This window comes from Schistocerca nitens, chromosome 9 (genome assembly GCF_023898315.1).
Source record: "Schistocerca nitens isolate TAMUIC-IGC-003100 chromosome 9, iqSchNite1.1, whole genome shotgun sequence".
Lineage (NCBI taxonomy): Eukaryota > Metazoa > Arthropoda > Insecta > Orthoptera > Acrididae > Schistocerca > Schistocerca nitens.
In genome coordinates, this window is record NC_064622.1 from 146,734,689 (window position 1) to 146,748,430 (window position 13,742).

Genomic DNA, 13,742 nt, shown 5'->3' on the forward strand with positions numbered 1-13,742 from the left:
CTATTTGGGTTACTGTGTAGTATGCGGGAAGTACGAGTTAAAAAAGTCGCCACACATTGGGATTCAACGTCTTTGACGCCTAAGCCACCGCGGGAACGAAATAACGAGGTAGCTTTAAAGGAAACTTTAAAGATGTTCCCTCGCCAGACATACCAGCAAGCAAGTGCTAAAACTTTTTTCGCAATGGCTGTCGGGATTGGTAAAACAGCGGCAGTGTGATAGAGCTTACTGAAAACGTAACTATTAATAAACTGTGCCCTCTGCATCCGGTCTAAAGACCGCATGTTATGTTCTTTGATCACCGCACGTAAGATGGTAAGCTTGCGTTCCCAATTCACGTGGAGCATGGCCTGGGGGTTCGGTGATATAACCAGGCCGAGATGCCACAGGTCTTCGGTCTTGTCCAACCAAGAAATACCGATGGAGTGGGGGTTGCGACCTAACGGCATAATTTTGGACTTTCGCTCATTAAGTCTAGCGCCACAAGCGACAGAGTACTGATGGACAATCCGACGAACTGACCCCAGCTCTTCGGTGTTAGTAATAAGCACACTGATATCGTCGGCATAGGCGTGGCAGACCGTTTTTGCGTTTAACGTTTGCAACCCGTGTAAAGTTACGTAAAACTTTTTAAGAAGTGGCTCTATAGCGATCGAGAATAACGTCATAGAAAGGGGGCACCCTTGTCGCACTGCCTGTCGTATGGGCACGGGGGCGGTTAACTGGCCGTTAACCTTCACGCGTGAAGACGTTCCGCAGATACATTTCTGAATAAGCTGTCGAAAACGCTGGTTGAATCCCATCTGACTCATTGTGCGCAATAGAAAGCCGTGATTAACTCTATCAAACGCCTTATCAAAGTCGAGAAACAATAACGCCAAATCAGTGTTGGTAATCCAAGTTAAATAAGTCAGGTCGCGATATTCACACAGGGCATTTAACATCGATCGACCACTGACTGCACTCGTCTGATAAGGGCCAAGTACTTTGCCAAGAAGTACTTTAAGCCTGGTGTTTATAATCCTAGTCAAGATCTTAAAATCGGAGTTAAGCAACGTAATCGGCCGAAAGTCATTTAACATAGTCGGATTGGATGTTTTGGGAACCAGGACAACCATTCCTTCCGTGAACTGCGGGGGGAAGGCAGGACGCGATAACAGGTCGTTATACATGGCGGTCAATTCGTCGCCGATCACATCCCAGAACCGTGAATAAAATTCGACCGGCAAGCCGTCTAAGCCGGCGGCTTTGTTCTTGGCAGCGCACGCAAGGATGGACTTAACTTCAGAGTTTGTGACATTGGCCAAGAGAGCAGCGTTATCATCCTGATCGACCGTGGAGGCGATGTCGTTTAAAAAATCGTCCCCCGCCGATAGATCGGTATCTGACTCGGAATAATGTTGTCGAAAATAATTGAAAACATGCGTCTTGATAGCACCCTGCTCATTGTACAGATTCCCGCCAGCATCCTTCAGATGAGCAATAATTTTTTGTTTACCACGTTTGGTTTCCCGTATGAGATGGAATATCGATGCGGACTCGTGGGCGACGTCATCAGAAGAGCGCGATCGTACCCGATTGCCAACAAGAGCTTCACGAACTAAAGCAGTAATTTTTGCTTTGATACGCTTGATGCGGATCAGGTTGTCGGACAAAGCAGAGGGATCGCTGTACAGCTGGCGTAAACCGAGGAAATAAAATTCTAGAGACCGTTTCCTCCAATAAGCCCTGGTCCTGGCAAACTGGTAAATACATTTCTTAATCCGCGGCTTAACAAGCTCCGTCCACCAAAGAACGCGCTCCCTATACCGAGCTTGCCTCTGGAGGCACTGCTGCCAGGTGTCAACGAGGCAACGCCGTAACTCCGCTTCATCTAACAGCGAGACATTCAGCTGCCACGTGCCGCGTCCCAAAAAGGTCTGCTGTCGCACATTCCGAATCGTTATATGGTATGCGGAGTGGTCACTGAAACTGAGCGGCCATAGTTCACAATCACGAATGGTATGTAAAAGATCTTGAGAAACATAAAACCTATCCAAACGGCTAGAAGAAGCAGCACTTACATAGGTATAGCCCATCGTGTGTGGTCGAAGATGACACCAACTATCTTGTAAATGCAGTCCATCTGTTAACATTAGTAGCTCGGGACAAAAATTAAAATTCGGACTTTGATCTTCTTTGCGTAAAACGCAGTTGAAATCCCCACCCAGGATGAGCTTCAGACGCACGTTTGTCAATAAGGGCACAACTTCAGCCCTAAAAAAATCACTTCTGTCCCTTCTGCCAGCGGATCCTGTCGGGGCGTACACGTTCAGGAGAAGCAAATCCTGGAATTGGGCGGCAATGCCGCGTCCCGTGTCTAAAAGCGCTGTAGGTTGATAAGCGATGCCAGCTTTAAATAAAATCGCAGTGCCCGCCTCAGTGCCAAGATTTAATATGGCATCATACCCAGGTATTTCTCCAACCTTGGGTGATACAACTTCTTGGAAGAAAACTATATCTATATCGGCGGCATATAGATAGTCGGTCAAGCATTTAAGTTTGACATCGGATGCGATCCTATTTAAATTAACTGTGGCAAGTTCATAATCTTGCATAGTGGGGATAGAAAGGGTCCGGTTTATTCACTTTCGTCTGCCCAAGACTTGTCAGCTGGCGTATGCTGATGGCCAGTATCCATCAGCTCAGAACGCGGACGGTCGACATGCATCTCCATATCGGCCTCCCCCACGTGGCGCGCGACGGAACCCATTTCATCTGTGCCGCCGCGTTCACTGCCGTCTTTTCGGATCTGCTTTATAGTGCGCTGCAATTTCTTTTCCAGAGTGCGGATCTCCTCCTCACTCTGCTTTCGTGCCGACCGCTTAGATTTCCCGGTTCTCGGGGGAGGTGCGTCGCCGTCAGAAACGGTTTGGACGTCCGTCAAGAGACTGTGTGTAGAGCCTTCCTCAGATAGGTCACCGCCGAGAGGGAGGGGTGTGGGGGGTGCCACGTCAGGGGGGCAAGAAACGCGCGACCTGTCGCCACCATCCGACAACTGCTTCAGCTCGACGGACGTAGTTGGAGTAGGGACGGGAGTCGGTCCTGCATGGTCGGCACGAAGGCCGACAGTCGGGGAAACCTGCAGGTGTACAGCGTGGCTGTCGATATCGGCGACATCACTACGAACGGGACATTCGGGGGTTGCCGCAGAGTTGTTTACAATGACCGCACCGGCGTCTGGGGTCACCGCAGCCGGTTGGTGGAGCGTCGGGTGTGTCGTAGGCGACTCCATCAATGTCTGCGCGTAAGACAACCGATTGCCATCGTGCCCATCGAGAGGTGTAAGACGATGTTGCATTCCTCGGCGACCCGCCCGGACACGGGGACAAGCAGATTTTAAATGGTCCGTAGAACCACAAATTACGCAAGTTCGCGGTTGTCCTTCGTACATCACCAGCGCCCGAAAACCCTGCACCAAAATGTTGGACGGGATGTGCTTCGTCAAATCAATTTTCGCATTCCGAACGCCGTTATCAACATTGAAATGTTTGTAACCCCTCCATTGTTCGGCATGAATTTGTAAGACATTACCGTAGGGAGACAACGCTTGCCGAATTCTATCGAAGCTAACTTCGAAAGGCAGATTAAATATACGGACGGTTCGTAGCCCTAGTCCAGCATGACTAACGGATACTTTACAAATTTCGCCTTTAGAATTCACAAAATCCGCTGTGCCCTCCGTGAGGGTCATAATACGAACGCAAGGATCGTCACTAATCAATTTTACATAAACAGCGTTCGCAAGAAAATCATACGAAAACCCAAGAACTTCGTCATCTCGCAGTCCCAATCGATCGTAAAACCAGTCAACGAGTTCGTGAACCTGTGGTCGTGCAAATCCATACGGAAATCCAAATCGTAGCGTGTAACGTCTCAACTCATCTTCCATCACTTTCTTGAAGGAGTACTTACAGTACCAACAGCTGCGTGCGCCCTTAAGCACAGGCGAAGCGACCACAACCGCACGTCTGCACACGGCCGCGGCCGCGGCGGAACTGACACTGGGCCACTGTTTGTGTTTTCTACCACGAGGCGGGTGCACATCGCAAAGCAACATGTTCTCCGTGGCTCGGCAACTGCATGTCGTCCACTGACAACGGCGGCGCGGCCACTCTGGTCTTGCGCACTCTGCAGGGAGCTGCCAAGGAAGGCACCTCTCCTCCAGCTGCTCGGCCACGGTGCGCCTGCACGGCTTAGAGCTTGCCACACATCTGCCCTCGCTGTTGGACAGGTAGCAGAAGGCAAGGCGCGCGTTTTTCTGCATTTTTTTCGGCGAGGACAAGCGGTTGATATGCTTGTAAGTGTAGCATATGAAGCAAGAATCGAATGAGGCATTCGTAGACAGGTGCTAAATTCGCAGTATGGCCGCAGGTGACGATCTTATGACGGGTGTGCAGCCACAACAGGTTGGCAGCAAAGTGAGTATCGCTAACTGAAAGCTCTCTGCTGTATCCCCAGTGGCGCAATTGGTTAGCGCACGGTACTTATAAGGCAGTAGCCGTGAGCAATGCCGGGGTTGTGAGTTCGAGCCTCACCTGGGGCATACTTTTATTTCGTAGCAGCTGACTCTGAAAGCATCGGGACGCGAGAGTTGAGATGTATCACCTGCTTGAGAAACATAAGTGTGCGTGCATTATAGTCACCGATCGCGTGTTCCTCGGTAGTATAGTGGTTAGTATCCCCGCCTGTCACGCGGGAGACCGGGGTTCGATTCCCCGCCGGGGAGGTGCGATTTTTATATCGCGAAAGTTGCACGCGTGGCCCGAAAGGACATTAACGTTGCGATCAAGGAATGTAGTTACTGCAAAATCGTAAGAAAGTCTGCGTCTTAGGAAGTGTTTCTCGCATTCTTCACACGACGTCGTCGTTTCACGACTTACAGGGGTTGCTGTTGACGCTGAACCAGCTCACCCCAGGCTTAATGATCGAGCTCGAGGCACCCAAGAAAAAGAATAATTTTAGCAGAGCGTGGTTTCGATCCACGGACCTCTGGGTTATGGGCCCAGCACGCTTCCACTGCGCCACTCTGCTGCGTGGAGCCGTCCGCGCTCTTCGGTGCGTGACATGGGACACTTGGAAAGCGTTGTCTGCGTCGGTTTCCCGCGCCTACCGTTTAACTAAGTGCGTAACATCTCTCAGCTTGACTTGTCTCGACTTTGCTCGACTGACGCTACGCTGACGCTTGCACGAAGCGATATTTACCGCAATCGTCTCGAGATGCAGCTGCGAGATGCTCAGGATTAACATTGCACTCCACGAAGGTGGAGACATTCGAATCCACTGCCTAGCTACGCGCCCGCAACTAACAAAATGCCGACCCTGCCAGGATTCGAACGTGGAATCTTCTGATCCGTAGTCAGACGCGTTATCCGTTGCGCCACAGGGCCACTGTTTGCGTTTTCTACCACGAGGCGGGTGCACATCGCAAAGCAACGTGTTCTCCGTGGCTCGGCAACTGCATGTCGTCCACTGACAACGGCGGCGCGGCCACTCTGGTCTTGCGCACTCTGCAGGGAGCTGCCAAGGAAGGCACCTCTCCTCCAGCTGCTCGGCCACGGTGCGCCTGCACGGCTTAGAGCTTGCCACACATCTGCCCTCGCTGTTGGACAGGTAGCAGAAGGCAAGGCGCGCGTTTTTCTGCATTTTTTTCGGCGAGGACAAGCGGTTGATATGCTTGTAAGTGTAGCATATGAAGCAAGAATCGAATGAGGCATTCGTAGACAGGTGCTAAATTCGCAGTATGGCCGCAGGTGACGATCTTATGACGGGTGTGCAGCCACAACAGGTTGGCAGCAAAGTGAGTATCGCTAACTGAAAGCTCTCTGCTGTATCCCCAGTGGCGCAATTGGTTAGCGCACGGTACTTATAAGGCAGTAGCCGTGAGCAATGCCGGGGTTGTGAGTTCGAGCCTCACCTGGGGCATACTTTTATTTCGTAGCAGCTGACTCTGAAAGCATCGGGACGCGAGAGTTGAGATGTATCACCTGCTTGAGAAACATAAGTGTGCGTGCATTATAGTCACCGATCGCGTGTTCCTCGGTAGTATAGTGGTTAGTATCCCCGCCTGTCACGCGGGAGACCGGGGTTCGATTCCCCGCCGGGGAGGTGCGATTTTTATATCGCGAAAGTTGCACGCGTGGCCCGAAAGGACATTAACGTTGCGATCAAGGAATGTAGTTACTGCAAAATCGTAAGAAAGTCTGCGTCTTAGGAAGTGTTTCTCGCATTCTTCACACGACGTCGTCGTTTCACGACTTACAGGGGTTGCTGTTGACGCTGAACCAGCTCACCCCAGGCTTAATGATCGAGCTCGAGGCACCCAAGAAAAAGAATAATTTTAGCAGAGCGTGGTTTCGATCCACGGACCTCTGGGTTATGGGCCCAGCACGCTTCCACTGCGCCACTCTGCTGCGTGGAGCCGTCCGCGCTCTTCGGTGCGTGACATGGGACACTTGGAAAGCGTTGTCTGCGTCGGTTTCCCGCGCCTACCGTTTAACTAAGTGCGTAACATCTCTCAGCTTGACTTGTCTCGACTTTGCTCGACTGACGCTACGCTGACGCTTGCACGAAGCGATATTTACCGCAATCGTCTCGAGATGCAGCTGCGAGATGCTCAGGATTAACATTGCACTCCACGAAGGTGGAGACATTCGAATCCACTGCCTAGCTACGCGCCCGCAACTAACAAAATGCCGACCCTGCCAGGATTCAAACCTGGAATCTTCTGATCCGTAGTCAGACGCGTTATCCGTTGCGCCACAGGGCCACTGTTTGTGTTTTCTACCACGAGGCGGGTGCACATCGCAAAGCAACGTGTTCTCCGTGGCTCGGCAACTGCATGTCGTCCACTGACAACGGCGGCGCGGCCACTCTGGTCTTGCGCACTCTGCAGGGAGCTGCCAAGGAAGGCACCTCTCCTCCAGCTGCTCGGCCACGGTGCGCCTGCACGGCTTAGAGCTTGCCACACATCTGCCCTCGCTGTTGGACAGGTAGCAGAAGGCAAGGCGCGCGTTTTTCTGCATTTTTTTCGGCGAGGACAAGCGGTTGATATGCTTGTAAGTGTAGCATATGAAGCAAGAATCGAATGAGGCATTCGTAGACAGGTGCTAAATTCGCAGTATGGCCGCAGGTGACGATCTTATGACGGGTGTGCAGCCACAACAGGTTGGCAGCAAAGTGAGTATCGCTAACTGAAAGCTCTCTGCTGTATCCCCAGTGGCGCAATTGGTTAGCGCACGGTACTTATAAGGCAGTAGCCGTGAGCAATGCCGGGGTTGTGAGTTCGAGCCTCACCTGGGGCATACTTTTATTTCGTAGCAGCTGACTCTGAAAGCATCGGGACGCGAGAGTTGAGATGTATCACCTGCTTGAGAAACATAAGTGTGCGTGCATTATAGTCACCGATCGCGTGTTCCTCGGTAGTATAGTGGTTAGTATCCCCGCCTGTCACGCGGGAGACCGGGGTTCGATTCCCCGCCGGGGAGGTGCGATTTTTATATCGCGAAAGTTGCACGCGTGGCCCGAAAGGACATTAACGTTGCGATCAAGGAATGTAGTTACTGCAAAATCGTAAGAAAGTCTGCGTCTTAGGAAGTGTTTCTCGCATTCTTCACACGACGTCGTCGTTTCACGACTTACAGGGGTTGCTGTTGACGCTGAACCAGCTCACCCCAGGCTTAATGATCGAGCTCGAGGCACCCAAGAAAAAGAATAATTTTAGCAGAGCGTGGTTTCGATCCACGGACCTCTGGGTTATGGGCCCAGCACGCTTCCACTGCGCCACTCTGCTGCGTGGAGCCGTCCGCGCTCTTCGGTGCGTGACATGGGACACTTGGAAAGCGTTGTCTGCGTCGGTTTCCCGCGCCTACCGTTTAATTAAGTGCGTAACATCTCTCAGCTTGACTTGTCTCGACTTTGCTCGACTGACGCTACGCTGACGCTTGCACGAAGCGATATTTACCGCAATCGTCTCGAGATGCAGCTGCGAGATGCTCAGGATTAACATTGCACTCCACGAAGGTGGAGACATTCGAATCCACTGCCTAGCTACGCGCCCGCAACTAACAAAATGCCGACCCTGCCAGGATTCGAACGTGGAATCTTCTGATCCGTAGTCAGACGCGTTATCCGTTGCGCCACAGGGCCACTGTTTGCGTTTTCTACCACGAGGCGGGTGCACATCGCAAAGCAACGTGTTCTCCGTGGCTCGGCAACTGCATGTCGTCCACTGACAACGGCGGCGCGGCCACTCTGGTCTTGCGCACTCTGCAGGGAGCTGCCAAGGAAGGCACCTCTCCTCCAGCTGCTCGGCCACGGTGCGCCTGCACGGCTTAGAGCTTGCCACACATCTGCCCTCGCTGTTGGACAGGTAGCAGAAGGCAAGGCGCGCGTTTTTCTGCATTTTTTTCGGCGAGGACAAGCGGTTGATATGCTTGTAAGTGTAGCATATGAAGCAAGAATCGAATGAGGCATTCGTAGACAGGTGCTAAATTCGCAGTATGGCCGCAGGTGACGATCTTATGACGGGTGTGCAGCCACAACAGGTTGGCAGCAAAGTGAGTATCGCTAACTGAAAGCTCTCTGCTGTATCCCCAGTGGCGCAATTGGTTAGCGCACGGTACTTATAAGGCAGTAGCCGTGAGCAATGCCGGGGTTGTGAGTTCGAGCCTCACCTGGGGCATACTTTTATTTCGTAGCAGCTGACTCTGAAAGCATCGGGACGCGAGAGTTGAGATGTATCACCTGCTTGAGAAACATAAGTGTGCGTGCATTATAGTCACCGATCGCGTGTTCCTCGGTAGTATAGTGGTTAGTATCCCCGCCTGTCACGCGGGAGACCGGGGTTCGATTCCCCGCCGGGGAGGTGCGATTTTTATATCGCGAAAGTTGCACGCGTGGCCCGAAAGGACATTAACGTTGCGATCAAGGAATGTAGTTACTGCAAAATCGTAAGAAAGTCTGCGTCTTAGGAAGTGTTTCTCGCATTCTTCACACGACGTCGTCGTTTCACGACTTACAGGGGTTGCTGTTGACGCTGAACCAGCTCACCCCAGGCTTAATGATCGAGCTCGAGGCACCCAAGAAAAAGAATAATTTTAGCAGAGCGTGGTTTCGATCCACGGACCTCTGGGTTATGGGCCCAGCACGCTTCCACTGCGCCACTCTGCTGCGTGGAGCCGTCCGTGCTCTTCGGTGCGTGACATGGGACACTTGGAAAGCGTTGTCTGCGTCGGTTTCCCGCGCCTACCGTTTAATTAAGTGCGTAACATCTCTCAGCTTGACTTGTCTCGACTTTGCTCGACTGACGCTACGCTGACGCTTGCACGAAGCGATATTTACCGCAATCGTCTCGAGATGCAGCTGCGAGATGCTCAGGATTAACATTGCACTCCACGAAGGTGGAGACATTCGAATCCACTGCCTAGCTACGCGCCCGCAACTAACAAAATGCCGACCCTGCCAGGATTCGAACCTGGAATCTTCTGATCCGTAGTCAGACGCGTTATCCGTTGCGCCACAGGGCCACTGTTTGCGTTTTCTACCACGAGGCGGGTGCACATCGCAAAGCAACGTGTTCTCCGTGGCTCGGCAACTGCATGTCGTCCACTGACAACGGCGGCGCGGCCACTCTGGTCTTGCGCACTCTGCAGGGAGCTGCCAAGGAAGGCACCTCTCCTCCAGCTGCTCGGCCACGGTGCGCCTGCACGGCTTAGAGCTTGCCACACATCTGCCCTCGCTGTTGGACAGGTAGCAGAAGGCAAGGCGCGCGTTTTTCTGCATTTTTTTCGGCGAGGACAAGCGGTTGATATGCTTGTAAGTGTAGCATATGAAGCAAGAATCGAATGAGGCATTCGTAGACAGGTGCTAAATTCGCAGTATGGCCGCAGGTGACGATCTTATGACGGGTGTGCAGCCACAACAGGTTGGCAGCAAAGTGAGTATCGCTAACTGAAAGCTCTCTGCTGTATCCCCAGTGGCGCAATTGGTTAGCGCACGGTACTTATAAGGCAGTAGCCGTGAGCAATGCCGGGGTTGTGAGTTCGAGCCTCACCTGGGGCATACTTTTATTTCGTAGCAGCTGACTCTGAAAGCATCGGGACGCGAGAGTTGAGATGTATCACCTGCTTGAGAAACATAAGTGTGCGTGCATTATAGTCACCGATCGCGTGTTCCTCGGTAGTATAGTGGTTAGTATCCCCGCCTGTCACGCGGGAGACCGGGGTTCGATTCCCCGCCGGGGAGGTGCGATTTTTATATCGCGAAAGTTGCACGCGTGGCCCGAAAGGACATTAACGTTGCGATCAAGGAATGTAGTTACTGCAAAATCGTAAGAAAGTCTGCGTCTTAGGAAGTGTTTCTCGCATTCTTCACACGACGTCGTCGTTTCACGACTTACAGGGGTTGCTGTTGACGCTGAACCAGCTCACCCCAGGCTTAATGATCGAGCTCGAGGCACCCAAGAAAAAGAATAATTTTAGCAGAGCGTGGTTTCGATCCACGGACCTCTGGGTTATGGGCCCAGCACGCTTCCACTGCGCCACTCTGCTGCGTGGAGCCGTCCGTGCTCTTCGGTGCGTGACATGGGACACTTGGAAAGCGTTGTCTGCGTCGGTTTCCCGCGCCTACCGTTTAATTAAGTGCGTAACATCTCTCAGCTTGACTTGTCTCGACTTTGCTCGACTGACGCTACGCTGACGCTTGCACGAAGCGATATTTACCGCAATCGTCTCGAGATGCAGCTGCGAGATGCTCAGGATTAACATTGCACTCCACGAAGGTGGAGACATTCGAATCCACTGCCTAGCTACGCGCCCGCAACTAACAAAATGCCGACCCTGCCAGGATTCGAACCTGGAATCTTCTGATCCGTAGTCAGACGCGTTATCCGTTGCGCCACAGGGCCACTGTTTGCGTTTTCTACCACGAGGCGGGTGCACATCGCAAAGCAACGTGTTCTCCGTGGCTCGGCAACTGCATGTCGTCCACTGACAACGGCGGCGCGGCCACTCTGGTCTTGCGCACTCTGCAGGGAGCTGCCAAGGAAGGCACCTCTCCTCCAGCTGCTCGGCCACGGTGCGCCTGCACGGCTTAGAGCTTGCCACACATCTGCCCTCGCTGTTGGACAGGTAGCAGAAGGCAAGGCGCGCGTTTTTCTGCATTTTTTTCGGCGAGGACAAGCGGTTGATATGCTTGTAAGTGTAGCATATGAAGCAAGAATCGAATGAGGCATTCGTAGACAGGTGCTAAATTCGCAGTATGGCCGCAGGTGACGATCTTATGACGGGTGTGCAGCCACAACAGGTTGGCAGCAAAGTGAGTATCGCTAACTGAAAGCTCTCTGCTGTATCCCCAGTGGCGCAATTGGTTAGCGCACGGTACTTATAAGGCAGTAGCCGTGAGCAATGCCGGGGTTGTGAGTTCGAGCCTCACCTGGGGCATACTTTTATTTCGTAGCAGCTGACTCTGAAAGCATCGGGACGCGAGAGTTGAGATGTATCACCTGCTTGAGAAACATAAGTGTGCGTGCATTATAGTCACCGATCGCGTGTTCCTCGGTAGTATAGTGGTTAGTATCCCCGCCTGTCACGCGGGAGACTGGGGTTCGATTCCCCGCCGGGGAGGTGCGATTTTTATATCGCGAAAGTTGCACGCGTGGCCCGAAAGGACATTAACGTTGCGATCAAGGAATGTAGTTACTGCAAAATCGTAAGAAAGTCTGCGTCTTAGGAAGTGTTTCTCGCATTCTTCACACGACGTCGTCGTTTCACGACTTACAGGGGTTGCTGTTGACGCTGAACCAGCTCACCCCAGGCTTAATGATCGAGCTCGAGGCACCCAAGAAAAAGAATAATTTTAGCAGAGCGTGGTTTCGATCCACGGACCTCTGGGTTATGGGCCCAGCACGCTTCCACTGCGCCACTCTGCTGCGTGGAGCCGTCCGCGCTCTTCGGTGCGTGACATGGGACACTTGGAAAGCGTTGTCTGCGTCGGTTTCCCGCGCCTACCGTTTAACTAAGTGCGTAACATCTCTCAGCTTGACTTGTCTCGACTTTGCTCGACTGACGCTACGCTGACGCTTGCACGAAGCGATATTTACCGCAATCGTCTCGAGATGCAGCTGCGAGATGCTCAGGATTAACATTGCACTCCACGAAGGTGGAGACATTCGAATCCACTGCCTAGCTACGCGCCCGCAACTAACAAAATGCCGACCCTGCCAGGATTCGAACCTGGAATCTTCTGATCCGTAGTCAGACGCGTTATCCGTTGCGCCACAGGGCCACTGTTTGCGTTTTCTACCACGAGGCGGGTGCACATCGCAAAGCAACGTGTTCTCCGTGGCTCGGCAACTGCATGTCGTCCACTGACAACGGCGGCGCGGCCACTCTGGTCTTGCGCACTCTGCAGGGAGCTGCCAAGGAAGGCACCTCTCCTCCAGCTGCTCGGCCACGGTGCGCCTGCACGGCTTAGAGCTTGCCACACATCTGCCCTCGCTGTTGGACAGGTAGCAGAAGGCAAGGCGCGCGTTTTTCTGCATTTTTTTCGGCGAGGACAAGCGGTTGATATGCTTGTAAGTGTAGCATATGAAGCAAGAATCGAATGAGGCATTCGTAGACAGGTGCTAAATTCGCAGTATGGCCGCAGGTGACGATCTTATGACGGGTGTGCAGCCACAACAGGTTGGCAGCAAAGTGAGTATCGCTAACTGAAAGCTCTCTGCTGTATCCCCAGTGGCGCAATTGGTTAGCGCACGGTACTTATAAGGCAGTAGCCGTGAGCAATGCCGGGGTTGTGAGTTCGAGCCTCACCTGGGGCATACTTTTATTTCGTAGCAGCTGACTCTGAAAGCATCGGGACGCGAGAGTTGAGATGTATCACCTGCTTGAGAAACATAAGTGTGCGTGCATTATAGTCACCGATCGCGTGTTCCTCGGTAGTATAGTGGTTAGTATCCCCGCCTGTCACGCGGGAGACCGGGGTTCGATTCCCCGCCGGGGAGGTGCGATTTTTATATCGCGAAAGTTGCACGCGTGGCCCGAAAGGACATTAACGTTGCGATCAAGGAATGTAGTTACTGCAAAATCGTAAGAAAGTCTGCGTCTTAGGAAGTGTTTCTCGCATTCTTCACACGACGTCGTCGTTTCACGACTTACAGGGGTTGCTGTTGACGCTGAACCAGCTCACCCCAGGCTTAATGATCGAGCTCGAGGCACCCAAGAAAAAGAATAATTTTAGCAGAGCGTGGTTTCGATCCACGGACCTCTGGGTTATGGGCCCAGCACGCTTCCACTGCGCCACTCTGCTGCGTGGAGCCGTCCGCGCTCTTCGGTGCGTGACATGGGACACTTGGAAAGCGTTGTCTGCGTCGGTTTCCCGCGCCTACCGTTTAATTAAGTGCGTAACATCTCTCAGCTTGACTTGTCTCGACTTTGCTCGACTGACGCTACGCTGACGCTTGCACGAAGCGATATTTACCGCAATCGTCTCGAGATGCAGCTGCGAGATGCTCAGGATTAACATTGCACTCCACGAAGGTGGAGACATTCGAATCCACTGCCTAGCTACGCGCCCGCAACTAACAAAATGCCGACCCTGCCAGGATTCGAACCTGGAATCTTCTGATCCGTAGTCAGACGCGTTATCCGTTGCGCCACAGGGCCACTGTTTGCGTTTTCTACCACGAGGCGGGTGCACATGGC

At 52.7% G+C, this 13,742-nt stretch overlaps 28 non-coding genes across 28 annotated transcripts; 14 read left to right on the top strand and 14 right to left on the bottom strand.

The window, feature by feature from the left end:
- Positions 1 to 4,493: 4,493 nt before the first annotated feature.
- Trnai-uau (transfer RNA isoleucine (anticodon UAU)) lies at positions 4,494 to 4,585 on the top strand. The gene is given in 2 exon segments: positions 4,494 to 4,531; positions 4,550 to 4,585. It is a non-coding gene; the product is annotated as a tRNA-Ile (tRNA).
- Positions 4,586 to 4,696: 111 nt separating this feature from the next.
- Trnad-guc (transfer RNA aspartic acid (anticodon GUC)) lies at positions 4,697 to 4,768 on the top strand. Its single transcript has one exon. It is a non-coding gene; the product is annotated as a tRNA-Asp (tRNA).
- A 233-nt stretch (positions 4,769 to 5,001) lies between these two features.
- Positions 5,002 to 5,073, bottom strand: Trnam-cau (transfer RNA methionine (anticodon CAU)). The gene has a single exon. It is a non-coding gene; the product is annotated as a tRNA-Met (tRNA).
- Positions 5,074 to 5,356: 283 nt separating this feature from the next.
- Positions 5,357 to 5,429, bottom strand: Trnar-acg (transfer RNA arginine (anticodon ACG)). Its single transcript has one exon. It is a non-coding gene; the product is annotated as a tRNA-Arg (tRNA).
- Positions 5,430 to 5,872: 443 nt separating this feature from the next.
- Trnai-uau (transfer RNA isoleucine (anticodon UAU)) lies at positions 5,873 to 5,964 on the top strand. The gene is given in 2 exon segments: positions 5,873 to 5,910; positions 5,929 to 5,964. It is a non-coding gene; the product is annotated as a tRNA-Ile (tRNA).
- A 111-nt stretch (positions 5,965 to 6,075) lies between these two features.
- Trnad-guc (transfer RNA aspartic acid (anticodon GUC)) lies at positions 6,076 to 6,147 on the top strand. Its single transcript has one exon. It is a non-coding gene; the product is annotated as a tRNA-Asp (tRNA).
- Positions 6,148 to 6,380: 233 nt separating this feature from the next.
- On the bottom strand, positions 6,381 to 6,452 carry Trnam-cau (transfer RNA methionine (anticodon CAU)). The gene has a single exon. It is a non-coding gene; the product is annotated as a tRNA-Met (tRNA).
- Positions 6,453 to 6,735: 283 nt separating this feature from the next.
- On the bottom strand, positions 6,736 to 6,808 carry Trnar-acg (transfer RNA arginine (anticodon ACG)). The gene has a single exon. It is a non-coding gene; the product is annotated as a tRNA-Arg (tRNA).
- A 443-nt stretch (positions 6,809 to 7,251) lies between these two features.
- On the top strand, positions 7,252 to 7,343 carry Trnai-uau (transfer RNA isoleucine (anticodon UAU)). The gene is given in 2 exon segments: positions 7,252 to 7,289; positions 7,308 to 7,343. It is a non-coding gene; the product is annotated as a tRNA-Ile (tRNA).
- Positions 7,344 to 7,454: 111 nt separating this feature from the next.
- Positions 7,455 to 7,526, top strand: Trnad-guc (transfer RNA aspartic acid (anticodon GUC)). Its single transcript has one exon. It is a non-coding gene; the product is annotated as a tRNA-Asp (tRNA).
- Positions 7,527 to 7,759: 233 nt separating this feature from the next.
- Positions 7,760 to 7,831, bottom strand: Trnam-cau (transfer RNA methionine (anticodon CAU)). The gene has a single exon. It is a non-coding gene; the product is annotated as a tRNA-Met (tRNA).
- Positions 7,832 to 8,114: 283 nt separating this feature from the next.
- On the bottom strand, positions 8,115 to 8,187 carry Trnar-acg (transfer RNA arginine (anticodon ACG)). The gene has a single exon. It is a non-coding gene; the product is annotated as a tRNA-Arg (tRNA).
- A 443-nt stretch (positions 8,188 to 8,630) lies between these two features.
- Trnai-uau (transfer RNA isoleucine (anticodon UAU)) lies at positions 8,631 to 8,722 on the top strand. Its single transcript is given in 2 exon segments — positions 8,631 to 8,668; positions 8,687 to 8,722. It is a non-coding gene; the product is annotated as a tRNA-Ile (tRNA).
- A 111-nt stretch (positions 8,723 to 8,833) lies between these two features.
- On the top strand, positions 8,834 to 8,905 carry Trnad-guc (transfer RNA aspartic acid (anticodon GUC)). Its single transcript has one exon. It is a non-coding gene; the product is annotated as a tRNA-Asp (tRNA).
- Positions 8,906 to 9,138: 233 nt separating this feature from the next.
- On the bottom strand, positions 9,139 to 9,210 carry Trnam-cau (transfer RNA methionine (anticodon CAU)). The gene has a single exon. It is a non-coding gene; the product is annotated as a tRNA-Met (tRNA).
- A 283-nt stretch (positions 9,211 to 9,493) lies between these two features.
- Positions 9,494 to 9,566, bottom strand: Trnar-acg (transfer RNA arginine (anticodon ACG)). Its single transcript has one exon. It is a non-coding gene; the product is annotated as a tRNA-Arg (tRNA).
- Positions 9,567 to 10,009: 443 nt separating this feature from the next.
- Trnai-uau (transfer RNA isoleucine (anticodon UAU)) lies at positions 10,010 to 10,101 on the top strand. Its single transcript is given in 2 exon segments — positions 10,010 to 10,047; positions 10,066 to 10,101. It is a non-coding gene; the product is annotated as a tRNA-Ile (tRNA).
- Positions 10,102 to 10,212: 111 nt separating this feature from the next.
- Trnad-guc (transfer RNA aspartic acid (anticodon GUC)) lies at positions 10,213 to 10,284 on the top strand. The gene has a single exon. It is a non-coding gene; the product is annotated as a tRNA-Asp (tRNA).
- Positions 10,285 to 10,517: 233 nt separating this feature from the next.
- Trnam-cau (transfer RNA methionine (anticodon CAU)) lies at positions 10,518 to 10,589 on the bottom strand. The gene has a single exon. It is a non-coding gene; the product is annotated as a tRNA-Met (tRNA).
- A 283-nt stretch (positions 10,590 to 10,872) lies between these two features.
- Positions 10,873 to 10,945, bottom strand: Trnar-acg (transfer RNA arginine (anticodon ACG)). Its single transcript has one exon. It is a non-coding gene; the product is annotated as a tRNA-Arg (tRNA).
- Positions 10,946 to 11,388: 443 nt separating this feature from the next.
- On the top strand, positions 11,389 to 11,480 carry Trnai-uau (transfer RNA isoleucine (anticodon UAU)). The gene is given in 2 exon segments: positions 11,389 to 11,426; positions 11,445 to 11,480. It is a non-coding gene; the product is annotated as a tRNA-Ile (tRNA).
- Positions 11,481 to 11,591: 111 nt separating this feature from the next.
- Trnad-guc (transfer RNA aspartic acid (anticodon GUC)) lies at positions 11,592 to 11,663 on the top strand. Its single transcript has one exon. It is a non-coding gene; the product is annotated as a tRNA-Asp (tRNA).
- A 233-nt stretch (positions 11,664 to 11,896) lies between these two features.
- Trnam-cau (transfer RNA methionine (anticodon CAU)) lies at positions 11,897 to 11,968 on the bottom strand. Its single transcript has one exon. It is a non-coding gene; the product is annotated as a tRNA-Met (tRNA).
- A 283-nt stretch (positions 11,969 to 12,251) lies between these two features.
- On the bottom strand, positions 12,252 to 12,324 carry Trnar-acg (transfer RNA arginine (anticodon ACG)). Its single transcript has one exon. It is a non-coding gene; the product is annotated as a tRNA-Arg (tRNA).
- Positions 12,325 to 12,767: 443 nt separating this feature from the next.
- On the top strand, positions 12,768 to 12,859 carry Trnai-uau (transfer RNA isoleucine (anticodon UAU)). Its single transcript is given in 2 exon segments — positions 12,768 to 12,805; positions 12,824 to 12,859. It is a non-coding gene; the product is annotated as a tRNA-Ile (tRNA).
- Positions 12,860 to 12,970: 111 nt separating this feature from the next.
- On the top strand, positions 12,971 to 13,042 carry Trnad-guc (transfer RNA aspartic acid (anticodon GUC)). The gene has a single exon. It is a non-coding gene; the product is annotated as a tRNA-Asp (tRNA).
- A 233-nt stretch (positions 13,043 to 13,275) lies between these two features.
- On the bottom strand, positions 13,276 to 13,347 carry Trnam-cau (transfer RNA methionine (anticodon CAU)). The gene has a single exon. It is a non-coding gene; the product is annotated as a tRNA-Met (tRNA).
- Positions 13,348 to 13,630: 283 nt separating this feature from the next.
- Positions 13,631 to 13,703, bottom strand: Trnar-acg (transfer RNA arginine (anticodon ACG)). Its single transcript has one exon. It is a non-coding gene; the product is annotated as a tRNA-Arg (tRNA).
- Positions 13,704 to 13,742: the final 39 nt, after the last annotated feature.